General features: G+C 44.1%; 1 protein-coding gene across 1 annotated transcript in view; it reads left to right on the top strand.

Annotated features, from left to right (window-relative positions):
* Zbtb38 (zinc finger and BTB domain containing 38) overlaps nucleotides 1–17,036 on the top strand; it is a 75,117-nt gene that overhangs the window by 35,846 nt on the left and 22,235 nt on the right. Inside the window, exon 4 of the mRNA XM_023712934.1 lies at nucleotides 1,343–1,447. The gene's annotated coding sequence lies outside the window, so the exon portion shown is untranslated. The remainder of the gene's footprint in view (nucleotides 1–1,342; nucleotides 1,448–17,036) is intronic.

Genomic DNA, 17,036 nt, shown 5'->3' with positions numbered 1-17,036 from the left:
GGCCCGAGCCGGAGCCCGAGAGTGGGGTCCGGCTGCAGAGCGAGGCCCGCGGCGCCGCAGCTCTGGGCCCAGCGGCGCGGCGGTGCTGAGGGCAGGGGGCCCGGGTCGAGGAGGGCGCGGGCCCGCAGGCTCGGGAGCTACGCAGACTGGCGCACCTCTCCTCGCCCGCTTCGGGAACGAGACCCCGGCCCTGACCCCGACGGAACTGGATGATTTCCTGGTGCAACACCAAGTCCCCGGAATTGAGCAGGACGTGCAGACGCAGGGCCCTGCCCCCAGGGGCTTGCAATCTCAGCCTCGTTCTCCTGCAGTAGTTAGGTCCGCTCTGCTGGTGCGTGCAACACACCCGCCCGACGTTAGACACTTCCTCGCAGGGTATCTAATCACCAGAGTTTAGTCAGCCCACGGTTTCTCTGTAACTCCCGTTGTGCTGTCGGTAAGTGCCTTATTCCATTCCGGAGTTTGGCCATCATTGAATATCCATTCTAAGGACCCATTACAGATGGTAGGTGGTATAGCGCCGTATACATATTTTAAAGGTTAAAGACTGATCCTATAATTGGGATGCTCAAATTCTCATGCCTGCTAAGAAAGGAGGGGTTGTAGTTTCAAACAAAGTTCTAAGTGCAGTGTTTTTCCAAGACCAAGACCCATTAGATTACAGAATCTGTATGGTGTATGGGTTATTACTGGGATTTACTGGTTTATTTATGTATGAGACAGGCTCAAAGTTGCTCAGGCTAGGCTCGAATTTGTGAGCCTCGTGCCTTAGCTTCACGGAGTGCTGTGATTACATGCATATGCCATCACAAGTCGCTTGGGCAAACGTTTTAAAACATTTAGAATATAAGTCTTTTTGTGATACAATGCAAAAGAATATAATAAAAAAGATAGCATGCATTGCACAAGGGTAAGCACTGTGTAATGGAACTGGTGTTTTTTTTTTTTTTTTTTTGTTTTGTTTTGTTTTGTTTTTTTCACCAGAAATCGAATTCAGGACCTCACACTTGCCAGGCAGGCGCTGTGCTGCCAAACTATGCCCCAACCCCGGTTTAACGAAACTTTTGCACTTATTTTATACAGCTTAACTTTCAAAACAGTGGTTCAGTGTCAAAAACTTATAGAACCCTCATTTACTGATTAGTAGTCTGGGCTTTGTAACCCGTTGAACCTACTTACTAGAAAAAGTCATGGAGATTCCCCAAGGCCACATATGTCCGTTCAAGCAATCCTGGACTTCCAGGAGGTGTCCAGTGTATGCTGATAATTGCAGTTGCTGTTGCTGCTTAAGCATCCAATCTTGGAAGCTAGTCATGGGACACTGTACTTTTTCTTTTTTCAGATCTTGATGTGGAGGAGATGGACAATTTTGAACCAAGGATTTCCAAGTGATTTCTTCCAAAGCATAGGAAACTAACTTGGTTAAGGCTGGTCTGCTCTAACTGAGGTATTTAAATGTTCTCCTTTAATCTCTCTTTAGTCTGTGAAATAAGAAATGGTTGTTTCTAAGGGACCATGGAACTCCCAAAGGATCTGTAACTCATGAGCATGATCTACCAGGTTTGGAGATTACAGAGTTTCCATGCCATCTGTTTATTGGGAATTCGTGATGTGTGTGCCCCCTTGCGGGCGTAGCGGGGGACTAGGGAGCAGGGGGACTAGGGAGCAGGGCTTCAGGTCAACTGGTTTCTCATTCTTGTTCTGCAGGGAGAGCGTTTATGTATGTCCTCATAGCTCTGTGGCTCTTCTGGGCTGGAAGGGCTCGCAGACATAGCTGATGCCCAGAGACCTTGAATGACTTTTCTAGACAGGACGGAAACGTGGGTCTCTGCTGCTCGGCCATGCAGACAGCTTCCACGCTTGCTGAGGGATGAACACTGCCACAGACCTAAAGAACCCACTCCGAGACACTCGAGGGTCTCAGAGACAAGTTCGACAGCCCAGCACAATAAGCTCTTTCCAGATGGTGATGATAACAACTATTCTTTGTCAAGCACCCATATCCGTTTGTGTGCCAGCCATTGTGCCAGAGCTTTTCAATGCACTGTCTTTATTTTTACGCCAAAGAAGTAAGGAAGAGTAGGTGTCCAAGGATCGAAGTGTCTTGACATTGGTAGCTGCTTGTAGATGGCTTTGTGTCTCATACGGCCATTCTATTTGTGAAGCACAGTGCTAGGATCACAGAGTTCAAAGCCAAGGGCGTGCCCCTGAGGAGCAGACAGCTGAACGTGCCCAAAGCTCACCTGAGCTCCTTTGCCTGGTTCTCTAGCGGTCATGGGGTCTCTAGCATCTGTCAGAGGAACAGACCACAGCAACAGATGTGTCAGAGTCCTTGCATCTCAATTCCGTTTTGTACTTATTCTAACATATACTTCATCTATTTATTAAAACTTTCAGTTTTAAGGCAAACAGTAGTAATGCCTTCTCTGAATTCGTTTTTTCTCTCAGCAAATGTTTATTGAGCTTTTATGAGGCACTTGGCTATTCAAACAGATTATGTTTTATGATATTATATGATATGTCAGTTATGATATTAGTCATATTTAGTCACTTAAAACATTTATTCAATTGTTAGTGATTTTCTGTTGTTAGTATACTGGCATAGCCTCTCCAAAGATGTTAGCAAGTGATACACATAATTATTATTATTATTATTATTATTATTTTGTTCTTTTTGAGACAGGGTCTCACTATGCAGTTCAAGCTGGCCTTGAGCTCACTTTGTAGCCCAGGCTGGTCTCAAACTTGCAATAATTCTCATGCCTCAATCTGCCGAGTGCTGGGATTACAGATATGTGCCACCATGGCTAGCTATATAACTTTTATACTTTTTTTTTTTTTGGCAGAACCAGGGATTGAACTCAGGCCCTTGAGCTTGCCAGGGAAGCGCTTACACCACTGAGCCATCTCCCCGACCCCCTACATAACTTTTAAAAATCTTAAAATTTTTAGAAAGGAATTTCTCACCTCTTTCTCCTAATTCTTCATTTTTTCCTTACTGTCACTTGCATATAAAGGCCCTTTTATATGTGTTCTTTATCCATAAGGAGAGGAAAGAGCAGTTTGGCAAGGAGATTTCTTTATAATATTTTTTTCTTATACCTGGTAGGCCAGAGGTCTTTGGGTATTCAAAAGTAAAGCAATTAAGTACAGTAAATATTTTGCTTGATTTATAAGATAGGTTAGAAAGAACTCCAAGAAGTACATTATGCAATAGAAATCAGATCGTAATAACTTAGGCCCCAAATAAAAGCAAATGAGATGTTGGATAGGAACATGCTTTGTAGACTTTAGGACATCTTATAAATGTTATGCAGCAAATGTTTATTGAGTACCTAGTGTGTGACACTGTGCTAGTGAAAAAGGAGATCTGGTGGCAAAAATTCCTGTCTACTCCCTTTGAACCATGTTGCATTGTTACAAAAAATATAGAAGTAACTGTGACAATTACAAAAAGAAGGTATTCTTATAATTTGAGGAAACAGTTGAAATATAAAGAATAGAAAGAAACTGAGAAAGAATGGGATATATTCACAGAAAAGCTGAGTTAGAACTGGTCTGTACAGGTAACAGAGCAGAGGGAATTAGGCTGGAGAACATTCAGTGCGGAACAGTAATCGTTTTGCGTGCCAACTAGGAAATCTGAATGTTATTAACCAGTAGGTTAAAGCTGTTTGAGCAGAGGAGTGTCGTGACTGTGCCTAAGAGCATGCTCCTACACTGAGGTAGTTTGGGGAGCTTGGGAGGGGAGGCAGGGAGACCAATTGCAGAGCTATCACTATCTGCCAAGGAAAAAGGGTGGGAGGGGAAGACCAGAGAGGGGCTGATAAGCCATTCAGAATAGCAGATAATGCAACAAGGGAAGGGGCAGAGCCAAGGGAAGAACTGACAGAGTCAAATGTCTCTGGAGGAGGAGGAGCCCAGGCTGCTGACTCGGAGCTTCCCAGAGCCTTGGTGCGTGGAAGAAACCTGGGGGTGGGGCTGGATTTGATCTGTTGGCTTAGGGTGTCTTCTAGACAGACGGGGTCTTGAGCTCCTCAGGAGGACAAGGGCTAGTTTGGAAATCGGTGTAGAAAAAAATGTTAAGAGGTAGAGGAATAATTTCTCGTAGAGAGTTTAGGGAGAAAAAAATGGAGGGTGCAGCTTTTTGAGAAAAGAAGCATCTAGGGAAGAGAGAAATCTGACAGGAGGGCAAGAAAGAGTCCTGGAGGTACACACATCTAGAGCCCACAGGAAGGAATCCCCAGGGGAAGCAGCCTGACTCCTCAGGCCCTGGTGGGCGAGGAATGGGCCCAGGAAGACCCTCTCGCTGATAAATGCTTGATCAGTGATGGTGAACCTATTAGAACTTGCATTGATAAGAAACAGCTGGAGCATGCGTGCCATAGGTTCATCACTGCTGTACCAAGTGATACGTTTCTTGTTGTTTTCCTTTGTAAGGTAATTATGATGTGCAAAATAGATATGAAGTAGTTTTAGTTACATATGTTTGTGGCTTGCTCAAAGCAAGAATTGGTGTTCGGTTTGACCCTAGCAAGCCCCAAAATGAACTTCTGATTACAAATATTCTGGCTACGAAATGTGGGTTTTCATAGAAGCTGTACACTGAAGACAGACTAAAGAACATCCCTTGATAAAATGAGTGTTTTGAAAACATTTCTCATTGGGCGTGGTGGTGCATACCTATGATCCCAGTGCTCTGGAAGAGTGAGGTAGAAGGGCTGTGAGCCCAAGCCCATCCTGGGCAACTTAATGACTTACAGACCCTATCTCAAAAGAAAACATTTTGAAAAAGCTGGGGCCATAGCCCAGTGCAAAGGCCCTAGTTAAATACTCAGTACTGCAAATGACAAAAATCAGTATGGTTCTGCCATATAAAAAGTCCCTAGAAGTACCCTGTTACCATATGGCTGTTGAACGGTGTGTGTCTGATTTTACTGAGGTGAATACAATGAAATGAGGAGACTGAGGTTAAATAAACCTGGTTTCACAACCTTCTGAGGTCTTTTTCCAACCTATTATGGAATAAGTTACCTTTAAGTATTTACTTTTTCTTTTCTTTTTATTTTATTTTATTTTATTTTATTTATTCGTGTGTGTGTGTGTGTGTGTGTGTGTGTGGCCAGCTCAGCCCACCAGGGGGCGGGGCTGGCTGGCATGTGGTGCTGGGGATTGAACCGTGGTCCCTGTGCTTTGCTTAGCTTGTTCTAGGTAGGTGCTTTAGACCACTGAGCCATCTCACCAGCCCAGTATTTACTTTTTCAACCGGGGCTCATTCAGGTTTATTTTGATGATTAAGTAATACATCATTTGGTCAGGAAAGATAGTTGTCAGCTATTGGCAGTTTATAAACACTGATTCCTTCCTCCCACAGCCTTGTATAGATATGTAAATTTATAGCTGTTCTGCATCTACACACCAAGCCTTATCTTTATGACTCACTTTAATATGTTAATCTTATCATGGGAAGTATAGTACATCCCTCCAATTATAGCTGCTCTATTCTGTGTTAGTTCAAGTACCAGCAATTTAGAATGGATAGGAATCCGGTTGGGGAACCTATCAAACTAATAGATTTCTAGGCCCTGAGATTTAATTCTGTGGCTTTGGGATGAGGCCAGGAAATCTGCATTTTAAATGCAGATGGTCATGGTTGATGATGAAAATTAATAAATGGCAGTTTCTGGGAAGCAGAGAAAGGGATAAATCTGAGACTTGATATGGTGATTTCATACCCTGCTTTGATTGGGAGCATATCTACCCAACAGTTCTATTTGTATCATTCATATTTGTGAATTATATTTGTAGTGAGATTGGAAGCAAATGGATTTCAGTCAATGCTGGGGGTTTTATTGTGCCCCTCTGTTGCTGTCCACAGTATAACCACAGAAATAGAGGGTTTCACACAGCCCCCCAACCAGCTTCTTCTGATGTGGAGTGAGCACTGATACCTTAGTCGTGTGCCCAAAGTTTATAAAACCAGAGCAACTGTACTTGTTAGCAGTAATGCAGTGTATTTAATGATGGCAATACCACAAATCATGCCATTGAAGTATTTTATGTATTTATCTGATTCTGTCTTCTGCTGAATAAACATGTCATTATGTTATTTCCATCATTCTCTGCATCTTACAATTACATAATGTTTCCACTAAGATTCATGTTGTTACCTATCCCAGCTTCATTTTAGGGGAAAAATAATTTATCCTTTTATTTCTTCCTAGTCCTAGCTTTCTAGTTATTCATAACAAAGCTTGATGTATAAGCTTGGTGTGGAGAGCATAAAATACTTGGTTTGTGTGTAATGAATTATGTTTGGTGTAATGGAAACAGTTGAATTATGTTGAAACCTATAATTTCAGCACTCTAGGAAGCTGAGGCAAAAAGATCACATGTTTGAGCCCAGCCTGGGCAATGTAGTGACTGGGTGAGATTCAGGCTCAAAATAAAAAGATAAAAATAAAAAGGGCTAAAGGTGTAGCTCGGTGCAAAGGCTGTGGGCTCAATCACTGTTGCTTTCCTGGCAAGCACAAAGGCCTGAGTTCAACCCTCGGTTGGGGGTGGGGGGAATAACTGTTGCTGGGGGAAAAAAATACATTTAGTTGTTTTGAAGTGCATCAGCATCTTGTTGGTGTTTTGCTTCTTTTGGAGGAGGAGGAGGAGGAAGCCAAAGACCCCAAGCCTTTCCTAGACACTTGTATGAGGTTTCCCTTTCTAAACCCATAACCCTCAAGGAAGATGAAACTGATACCCCTGAGCTGTTCATCTCTGTTACTGTGTTAGAACCTCAGACAGCCTGGCTGCAAAAAGGCTCTCCAGGTGCAGCCAGAGTGGTAGAGATGAGTGGTTCTGGCCCTGGAGTCTGACCGCAAACGCAGCCTCTTCTCTCCCTGTGCTGGCTGCTTCCCCAGCCACGCAGTGGGATTATAGCACAGGTATTTGTTCCTCATTTCACCTCAGAAACATGAAGCCCCTTGTTCTTTCTCCGAATGCCTTCAGGGCAGGTTTGGCTGGCTTGAGTTGTAGGGATCTAACCACAGCAACCTCAGCCTGCCTGCTTAGCCCCTTGTTCTTAATGTTAGTGTAGCCTCAGAATTTTTGAGAAGATGCAAATGGAGCAGAGATAAAGTGAGATCTTTAACTTGTTAACAAATATTTACTGTGTATCAAGTACCAGACCCAAGACACGGCCACCAGAGAGGCTCCCTGACTCTAACCTGTTTTTATCTACTGTCAGCAATGCTGCTGCAAACTCTTCTTTTAAAGCATAAACACCTGTGGATTTCAGTGCTGATGAGATTAATCAATTGTTGTCTTAGCTGTCACATTGCTGGTTTGGGCTATGTGTTCCCATCACCATTCTATGGACCAGTTGAAAGTTTGAAACAACTTCTTCTGGGACTGCCAAGAAGTGCTCATTACATGTTTGTTGGCTTCTCTCTGAGGCCTTGGGAAAGAAAATTGTAACTTTACTGGTTTGGTGTCCTCACCTCTAACCAGAGATTTGGCTTAATGGTGGCACAGTTTCCTTTCTGTGCTAAGGAGCACTAATTTAATTTCTTTTTCAGTAGAAAAATAGAGGCACTGGAAAAAACAAAGACAAGAAAGAGAAGGGAAGGGAACAAAAGGAAGGGAAGACAGACAGACAGACAGACAGAAGGGGGGGAGAGAGAGAGAGAGAGAGAGAGAGAGAGAGAGAGAGAGAGACAGACAGACAGACAGACAGACAGCGAGTGAGCAAACAGGAATACAGTCTGTGATCTTCCAGGGTCCCAATTTCCTGACTCCCTCTAGCCATTCTCACAATACACTAATACTAGTGGGCTTTCGCTTCTATCTTTACCCCGTGTGCTTTGAATTAAAAGGGGGAAGATTGTCTGCATTGTGGAAAATGAATCTTACAAAAAAAATTGGGAGTCAAAAGATGACAACATGGGAGAAGGTTAAAGGGAATCATGGTTTTGAAACTTTATAGATAAAAAGATCTTTGGAATAAAATAGCCCAACAGAAAAGTCACAGGACTTGCTCAAGGTCATGCAGCTGAAGTGCGAACAGAGCCATTGTCTCGTGTCCAATCTGCCAGACACGGTTGGAGAGCGGAATACAGCAGCCAGCAGCAAACCCTAAGAGGGCTCTGAAATGTTCTATGGGCTTCCAGCAGGCACACAGTAGGACACCAGGATGCAGCACTGGTATCTGACTAAAGCCAAGAGATTCTTGCCAATTAAAGTAGATAAGAGAATTTCTTTTTAAGCTGAGAGAGGAAGAGGGTGGGTTGTTCTCCTTTGCTCAGAGCACATTTCCATGGGCTTGGGGTACAGTTCAGTGGTACAGCACTTGGCTATCACATGCACCACAAAAATAAGTGATTTTCCTCTCTTATATTATGAAAATGACTCAGCTATGCTATAATTCAATTTAGAGAGGAACTAAACATTTTTTCAAAGAGTACAAAGCAAAAGTCCCAGTATACACACCTCCTTTTTGCTGGCTACCATGTGTGTGTTCATCCCAGGCTGCATTTTCATGCAATGTGCAGTGGCCATGTGAAGCCACAGAAAGGTGTCCTGGGATTACTCAGCAGCCCCAGAAAGGCAGGCTTTGTGCTGAGTGAGAGTTGGACTGTCATTTCCTGCTTTGTAAATTGAATATGCTTTTTAGGCCTGTTTTATTTTTGTTCTTTTTTTTCTGTCTCTGTGTTAGAACAACTTCTGACTATTTGTAGAGCTCGCTGCCCCTAGATAGTAAGACCACCGATTTCATAAAAAACAAAGCTGAATTCATTATCCAGAGAAAGAAGATGCACATTCAGAATCAAGCGACCCAAGCTGATGCGTCTTTTTGTGTGAGTGTGGAGACTTCTGTGTAGCTCATCTAGGTGGTGATTTGACTCCGTGCTTGGGCTCTGATGGCAGAGCCACCTCTGGGCTGTGTTGAGCCCCTCCCTTGGATAAATTTGAGACCACTTTTGCATTAATGAGAGTGGTCAGGGGATGACTTGGAGAAAGCAGAGGCTCTGGAATAGAATGCAGAAGCAATAGAGTGGCACTGAAATGAAGCCAGGTGTGTTAGGACCCTTGAGACTTGGCTGATCCTGAGTGCTGTCCTGCTAACCAGGGTCAAAATAAACCAAAATCTTGACCTTTACATTTTTTCCTGTGAAGGTCTAGCAATTCTGGAGTGTTCTTTAGCTGCTACACACCAGAAGTTGCCTTTTTTTTTTTTTTTTTTTTTTTTTTTTTTGCACAAAAGCACTATAAATTGCCTGGGAGACATATTTTTTTTTTTTTTTCCTAAACGGAAATACACTTCTAAGAGAATATCTTACCCTGTTTTGTTGTATATTTAATTTCTCAGTGTTTGTTTGTGTTTTTGACATGTTCAGGAAGCTAATTAAGAGCTTTCTGCCACATTTGAATGTTCTATTTTAAGACTTCTTTTCTATTTGTAACGAATTTCTGATGATTTGCGGTTCTATTTTAGAAAATATTTGTCAAGGTCTTTTTTTTTTTCTTTTCAAAGTTTTAAAAAAAAAAAAAAAAAAGTTTAAATAGTCTTATTCCAAGTCTGCCAATGACCAGACAACTAAACAACGTCCTATTTTTTTCTCCACGACTTTCCCTTTCTCAGGGAGAAAATAGTAAAAATTGTGGTGATTAGTCATGGGGGTGTTTAGCTTACAAATGCAGCACTTCGGAGACATGTGTTACGCTTTTACATACCAGGTCTGCAGACCAGGGCCTGCTGGAGGTGGCGCCCATCCCAGAGGCCCCTTTGCCTGCCCCAGAGGCCCCTGCGCCCAGGGGCTGCTCAGGTCCCCAGCAGAGGCCATTTTCTTTCCTGAGAGCCAGGCTGGGAGGCTCCGCCCCCGTGCAGGCCGAGCAAGCGGCTGTTCTCTAAAATGAAAGCACTAACAGGAACTCAGCTGTTCAGGGTACAGCCTGTTCGTTAGTTGTTTTTTGTTTTTGTTTTTGTTTTTTTCCTGAATACATTTAAAACATAATTCTTCTAAATAGCGTATTGTGGGTTTTGTCCGCAACAAGGCTGGTGTGTGTTGGGGAGCTTTGCTACATTACGTTATGGACAAGTCACGTGAGTGCTCCAGAGCAGGCAGCGGGGAACTCGAGACACAGGTTACTGCCAGAAAGCTACTTTCTGTTTAATCCAATTAATTTGGGGTGGAATTGGCAAAATGAGCAGATTCAGTTCTTTTGTCTGTTTTCCCGCTTTCCAGCCATTTTTCTCATTGTTTCTCCTGTGTGTCTATCCACTACCAGCCTGGCCAGGGGTTCTGGGACCTTCCTAGCAGCAGAGCCCTGAGCCTCCTGTCGCTGTTGACTTGTTCCACACCTCGCCGAGCACTGTGCCTCCTGAACCCAGGGCAGAGGTGGTTTTCGCAACTCCAGGCCTCTTAGAGGCCTGCGCCGCCATGCCTGGCCTTGCTCCAAAGATTTGGGCACTAGCGGCCTGGCTTCAGACTGAGGGAAATGGGAGAGGAGGATGTGTGTGTGTGTGTGTGTGTGTGTGTGTGTGTGTGTACGTACGTGAGAGTGTGTATCTGGCTAAGTAAACATCCAGGGGAACCGGCCCATTACCTGTGATCCATGAAAACAGACTGTGGAGGGGGAGGAGGAGGAGGGCAGGGTGGGGCAGTAGCACCCGAAGCCTTGCTCCAGGGTGTTCCTGCCTGAGCCAGGCTGTTCTCCAGGTTTGCAGTGCCCAGTTTCCCATCCCCAGAGGTCTCTGGCGCAGAGCTGTGCCAGCTCAGATTGGCCACCATTGTTCCATGGAACAGCTGTGGGAAGTCCTTGAGGGTATGTGTGTCTTGGTGAACATGTTTTATTTGGGTCTGGCTTTGTTTTGAAACCCTGTCAGCCAGGTAGTCCAGGCTCTATTTCTGTGATGCGTTTTGCCATTTTTACATTTATATGACACGGTTATGGAGATGGTGATGTCAACTCAGAATATCCTGACCCAGAAAGGAGCTACCAAGAAGAGCCAATGCACTGCTCAGCAATGATTACTTCCCCCCTTAATACCTGCTAACATTGATTGTGGGACTCTTGGTGTTTTTGTCTGTCTTCTTTGTTTGGCTTTTGAGGTTGAGTCTCACTATATAATTCAGGCTGGCCTTGAACTCACTGTGTAGCCCAGGCTGGCCTCAAACTCAGGGTAATTCTCTAGCCTCAGCCTGCTAAGTACTGCGATTATGGGCATGCCCTCTGCACCTCAGTGGAGACTTTTTTGAGGAGAGGGACTGGATGATGATAAATCTAATTTTATGAAGTGCTAAATAGGAGTTGAGCATCATCTTTCTGAATCCTGAGCAGAGCCTATTATTAAAGAGACTAAAACAAAATGAAGTGTTTGCTGTCTGTACTTTGTGCCTCAGGATTCCAGTACAGAGGAATTTTCGTAATGGGAATAAACATACTGAAGGGATTTAGAAGAAATAATGTCACCCATATTCCTTATTAAGGCGTCTTCTGTCTGTCCTCCATAAAGATCTATCTTTGATGGTTTTAAGATCTTGTGTAGCAACACGTGATTGTTGAAATTTTAGGATGCCGAATTTCTGTACAGAGATTGAAATTTGAGAGGTAAAACAAAATCTGTCAGTGATTTATACTTACATTTTATAGATTAGGACCTAAAACTTAAAAGGGCACGGAAGTAATGTGAACATTAAATGTGGGGTAGGTCTAAGAAGAAGAAGAAACATTAGACCGCAATGAACTGGAGAGCATTGGCATTTTTTAAATACTGTGAGAGCCTAATGAGTGTAGGCTGCGTTCGTCTGTAAGCTGTAACACCACTGGACTCAATCCACTAGCCAGGGCTCCCACAGTGCCACCCTGCGCAGTCTGCACTCAGAAAGTGTTGGGCTTGAAGCTGTCGTAAGAGCCCAGCCCAAGGAAGAGTAATGGCCATTGAACTATATATGGCACAGCATATAAATCAACCACTGAAGATACGAACCATGTGCATCTCACATGAGCTGCGTCAGTGGACTCAGCAGCAGCAGCAGAGAGAAAGAGGCATCAGGCGTAGCATATTTGGTTTACCAGTCCCAGAATGGAACAGGAAGAGCCCATCAAAGGAAGCTCCTCTGTAGGCATGTCACACCCAGGGCAGCCAAATGAACCAAGCTTGTGGAGGCTAAAATGGATGACATCAGGCTGGGTGACAGCCGGCACATCCTGATGGGCCATATCTATAGTGCTGATCCACTTGGTCCGAGAATGGTTCTGCAGTGTCAAACAGCATACCCGGACTGGAGCAGTGTGAGAACTGTCGTCTCCCTCTCCACTGACATTTCATTGACCTTCTGCATTCCCTTTAATTTACAATACTTTCCCCTTTTGTCTGGCATCTTTTTAACCACTCCCATTGCCCTCTGGGTGCTAAGTGAGTCGTAAAGTCTCTGAAGCACTTAGTACAGGGCTTGACCCATGTAGAAAATGCTCAGTCAATGTTAGCTTTTGTAATCATTGGCGTGGTCATCTCCATTATCACTCTGATCACTGCACCAGAGGCAAGGGAACTTAGTTTCTTCAAACTGTGTGAAGGCCTCAGCCCTTTCTGCCTTGACAAATGTGAAGATGGACTACACATACCACACCTTTTAAACCCTGTCCTGTTTACCTCACCCATTTTTATTATAAGAGGCTTTTCGTGGTATCCTGGCAATGAAGAGAAACAAGTTTCTGCCATTGTGAGATTGTGAGGCTTTGGCCATATGGCATGGCCTCTAGGGGGCCAAGGACCGGCAGCAATTCTAGGACTTCGTTCCAGGGCAGCCTCACCAGTGCAAAGCAATCACACAATGCTACAGGGAGGTCCTAATGTTTACCGCAGAAAGCATGGTCCTTGGACTGGTGATTGGGAATCAGGGCGTGTTGTGGAAGCCCACTGTAAATGCTGAGTCTCGAACTAACCCAGACTGTTGTGTCCAGAAATGCACTTAAGATGCCCCCAGCCTCACGTACATTGCCATTTTCAGAGCATTGCTCTAGGGACTGTCTTGCCACCCTGAGACAGATGTATGCAAATTGGCCCATGTGAGATTGAAAACTTGCTGACTAGGAGGTATCTGGGGATAGTCTTAAGAGATGTTGATGGGTTGTGTCTTTTGCATTCTGCCATAGAAATATATGGTAGAGTGACCTTAACCACCATAAGAATCTGGTTCTGAATAACTATTACGATTGGGCTTCCAAGCAGGAAAATTCCTGCCTTTGAAAGAAAACTTTTGTGTGTCAGGTGTGACAAAAATAATTTTAATGTGAGACTTTAATGGGGAAACATGAGTAGGTGCTACAATGAGAGCTGATCTACTCTCAGTGAACATATATGACCCCAGTGGGCCCCATGACACTGGAGGTGTAACAAAACTTTCTCAGGGTTAGTGACCAGCTTCTAAGGAAGCATTTCGAGGGCCAGTGATAACTCAGTGGCACAAGCACCTGCCCGCCAGTGCAAGGTCCCACGTTTGATTCCCAGCACCAAAAACCAACAACAAAACGGAAGCATTCTGAAAGACAGAAATAATCCCATTCTTCCATGGGGACTTGTTGTCTGGACTAGAAGCTACTAGGCTGGCGAGGACAAAAGGTCCACAGTGTGGTAGGAAATCCTAGCTTAGTATCAAATTAATCCAATTTAGAAAATGAACTAAATCTTTTCAGCCCTTCAAAATTCTTATCTACATTTTAAAGGTAACATAGTCTAGTTAGACTTTTGTTGGTTTAGGGTTTTGTTTTTTCCTCTATGTGTAGCACTTCTTAGGTGGTTTTTACCTGAACACTTAGTGCTCTGAGGTCCCTTGACAGAACAAGCCTTGAGACTCCCTGGAATCTTGAAATGGAGCACCACTCACTCCCTTTTTTTTCCTTCTCTTCCTTCCCTTGTTGTGGAACAGCTTGGAGTTTATCTCTCCTGTTCCTCCACATAAGTTATTGCCATGTTGTCTGTAATGGGCTACATGGTGCCCCTCCCCCACAGAAGATACATCCTAGTGCCTGCACTGTGTGGGTATGACCTTATTAAGAAAAAGGGTCTTTACAGATGTAATTAAATCTCTTGAGGTGAGATCATCCTGGATTATCAGGAAAGCCATAAGTCCAATGACAAGTGTCTTTATAATACAGACTGAGTCTTAGAATACTCTGGCATAATCCCAGTACTCTGGGAGGCTGAGTCAGAAGGATTAGAGATTTGAGCCCAGCCTGAGCAAGTTAGCAAAACCCTATCTCAAAATTAAATATATGTGTATTGTTACGGTTTGTATACATTTGTCCCCCCAAAGTCTCATGCAGTCTTGGGCAGCTTCTGGAGTTTGTGATTGATTATTGTGGGTGTGGGTGCTGCACCTGCCCTGGGGAAGGTAATTTGCGTTACAATGTAAGGTGGGAAGAGAAGGTAGCTGCTTGAGCTTCGAATACCCCTCTTGCTCATGGCTCTTTGCCACCACCATGCAAGGTTGCCCTCTGCCGTGAGCCTTGGAGCCAGCTGAGTATGGACTGAAACCTCCAGAAACTGTAAGCTAAATAGACCTTTCCTTCCTTCATTTTGAGTGTCGGGTATTTGTCCCAGCAACAAGAGAAGAGTAACTTAAGACATATATAAAAGAACTGGAGATATAGCACTGTGTGAAAGCCCTGGATTCAAACCCAGGGGAGGGAGGAGAAATGGGAGAGGAGAGAGAGACATAAAACAAAGACTGTGAAGACAAAGGCATAGGCTGGGGTTATGCAGCAATAAGCCAAGGAAAAATTAGAACCTTCAAAAGCCAGAAGCAAGGAAGGTCCTACACACACGTGTGCGTGTGCGCGCGCACACACACACACACACACACTTTTCAGAGGGAACATTGCCCTTCCATTACCTTGAATTTGGACTTCTAGCCTCTGGTATTTGTCAAAGGATAAATTACTGTCATTTTAAGTCACCATGTTTGTGTTAATTTGTGGCAGCACCTATAGTAAATTCCCACGGTGTCCAGCCAAACCCAACCTTGGTCCAGAAGCCCTGGGGACTTGTTAAAAATCAGATTCTGCAAAACTCAGTGTGGTGAGGAACACCTGTAATCCCAGCTACTTGGGAGACAAGGGCCAGAAGATTGCAGGTTTGAGACCAGACTGGGCAATTCAGTGAAATCCTGTCTTGCAATTAAAATTTTTAAATGGCCTGGGGCTGCAGCTCAGGGGTAGAATGTTTACCTACCATGCAAAGCCCTGGGTTCAATCCTTAGTACCATGAAAGAAAGAGGAGGGAGTGAAGAAAGAAAGGAAAAAAATAAAGATCTGGGGCCTTACTTCGAGGTATTCTCATTCAGGTTAGTCTGGGTTAACATTTAAAGAGTGGAATTGGGCCGGGGAGATGGCTCAGTGGAATAAGCAAGTGCAAGGGTCTGAGTTCAATCTCCGGATTAAAAAAAAAAAAAAAAAAGTGGAATCATTGCCAAGAGTCTCCAAGTGATTCTGACGTGAGCACTGCATTTCTCAGGCTCCTCCCTTGGCTAGCTTACTTCCCTTGGGCAGATCCATGCTGTTGCGTGCACCCACTTGTCTAAGTCGGTGCAGTGCACGTAGGGCTTCCTTTCAGCAGCAGAGGCCCTGTGTACTCTCTGTAGATCAGAGCCACCTGTACTTCCCAGGTCCTTCCAGGGAGCACTGACATCATCATCCTGCCCACAAACCAGCTCTGACTCTGGTTCCCTACCTGCTAAAGGCCTACCAGCTCGCCAGCCGCTCTTCCCTAGTTTCCAATTCAAGTCTTCCATCTAAATAGCATTCTCGTCTCTTACCTGCTGTCTCTGGGACGCTCCGCTTGCTTTCTGGACTTCTCTGCAGACATCTTTCCCAGTACTGCTCCCTAGAATTACCTGTCTGCAAGTTCATTGAATCATTCCCGTTTAAAGTTTGTTTTTTGGTTTTTTTTCAGAAAATAACATTTTGTCACTGACTTGGCAACTGTCCTGGTTGTACATTAAAATCACTGAGAGGCCTTTTGGAAAAATCCCAATACCAAGAACCCACCCAAGACAAAATACATCACAATCTCGATTCAGGACCTGAGTATTCATGTGCAGCAGTCTCAGGCTCCCATAGTGATTGTGCTAGGCAATCAGGGCCAGAGACTGTGGAGGTGGGGAGTAAGATCCAGCCCACGTGACGCTCCATGCTTCCTGACTGGGTCCTGCCAGTCGCCTTCCTGTCTCCACCCTCCTGCGTGAGCAGCAGCTGCCTCACCTCTTTGCTGTTCCCCATATGGCCCTTCTTAGGCCACCTTGCATTTGCTTAGACCTGTACATGGAATAGAAGGTCATTTTTTTCTCCTGGATTTTAAGGAGATTCCCCATCTCTAGATTTAACCACAATTCACCTTCCCTCTCCTTCCTTCCCAAACTCAGTTTCAGGCTGCCACCTCCACAGTCCTGGATGTCCCCTTATGTGGCTCTTTGTCTGTAGTAATACATAATCCCATAAATTGCACATTTGCTGGTTAAGGTCTGTCTACTTATTGTTTTGTTTAGCCATCACCATAATCCTCTTGAGTATTACTCCCGTTATACAGAATGGCTTACGGCAGAATGCTGTGTGCTCAGGTAATGCAAGATGAATGGAGACCCAAAGTGGACTGCACGAGTGACCCCGCCAGCCAGCAGTGTGATACTGGGGTATCAGCTGACCAGGAAAAACTGGTTTTGTTAGTATAAATGATTAGTATATTAAATCATATTTAACACGTCACTGTATATTGTATATGTTAAGTGCATGAATGAAAAAGACATTTGTCACTCATATCACTAATATAGTAGTACTATATAATCACTAATATCTCACTAATACATTAATATAGTTAGTGATATATATGAGTGACAATTATGTCTTTGACTTAGATTTCAGCATAAAATAAGCACAAACATTAAACATGCTGTCTTACTTTCCTCTCATTGCTGGGACAAAATACCTGACATCCAGAATTAAGGAACAAAAGGTTTATGTAGCTCACAGTTTGTAGAGGTTTCAGT

The sequence above is a fragment of the Octodon degus genome, unplaced genomic scaffold (assembly GCF_000260255.1).
Source record: "Octodon degus isolate 3935 unplaced genomic scaffold, OctDeg1.0 scaffold00028, whole genome shotgun sequence".
Taxonomy (NCBI): Eukaryota; Metazoa; Chordata; class Mammalia; order Rodentia; family Octodontidae; genus Octodon; species Octodon degus.
This window is presented reverse-complemented; position numbering and strand designations above follow the sequence as displayed.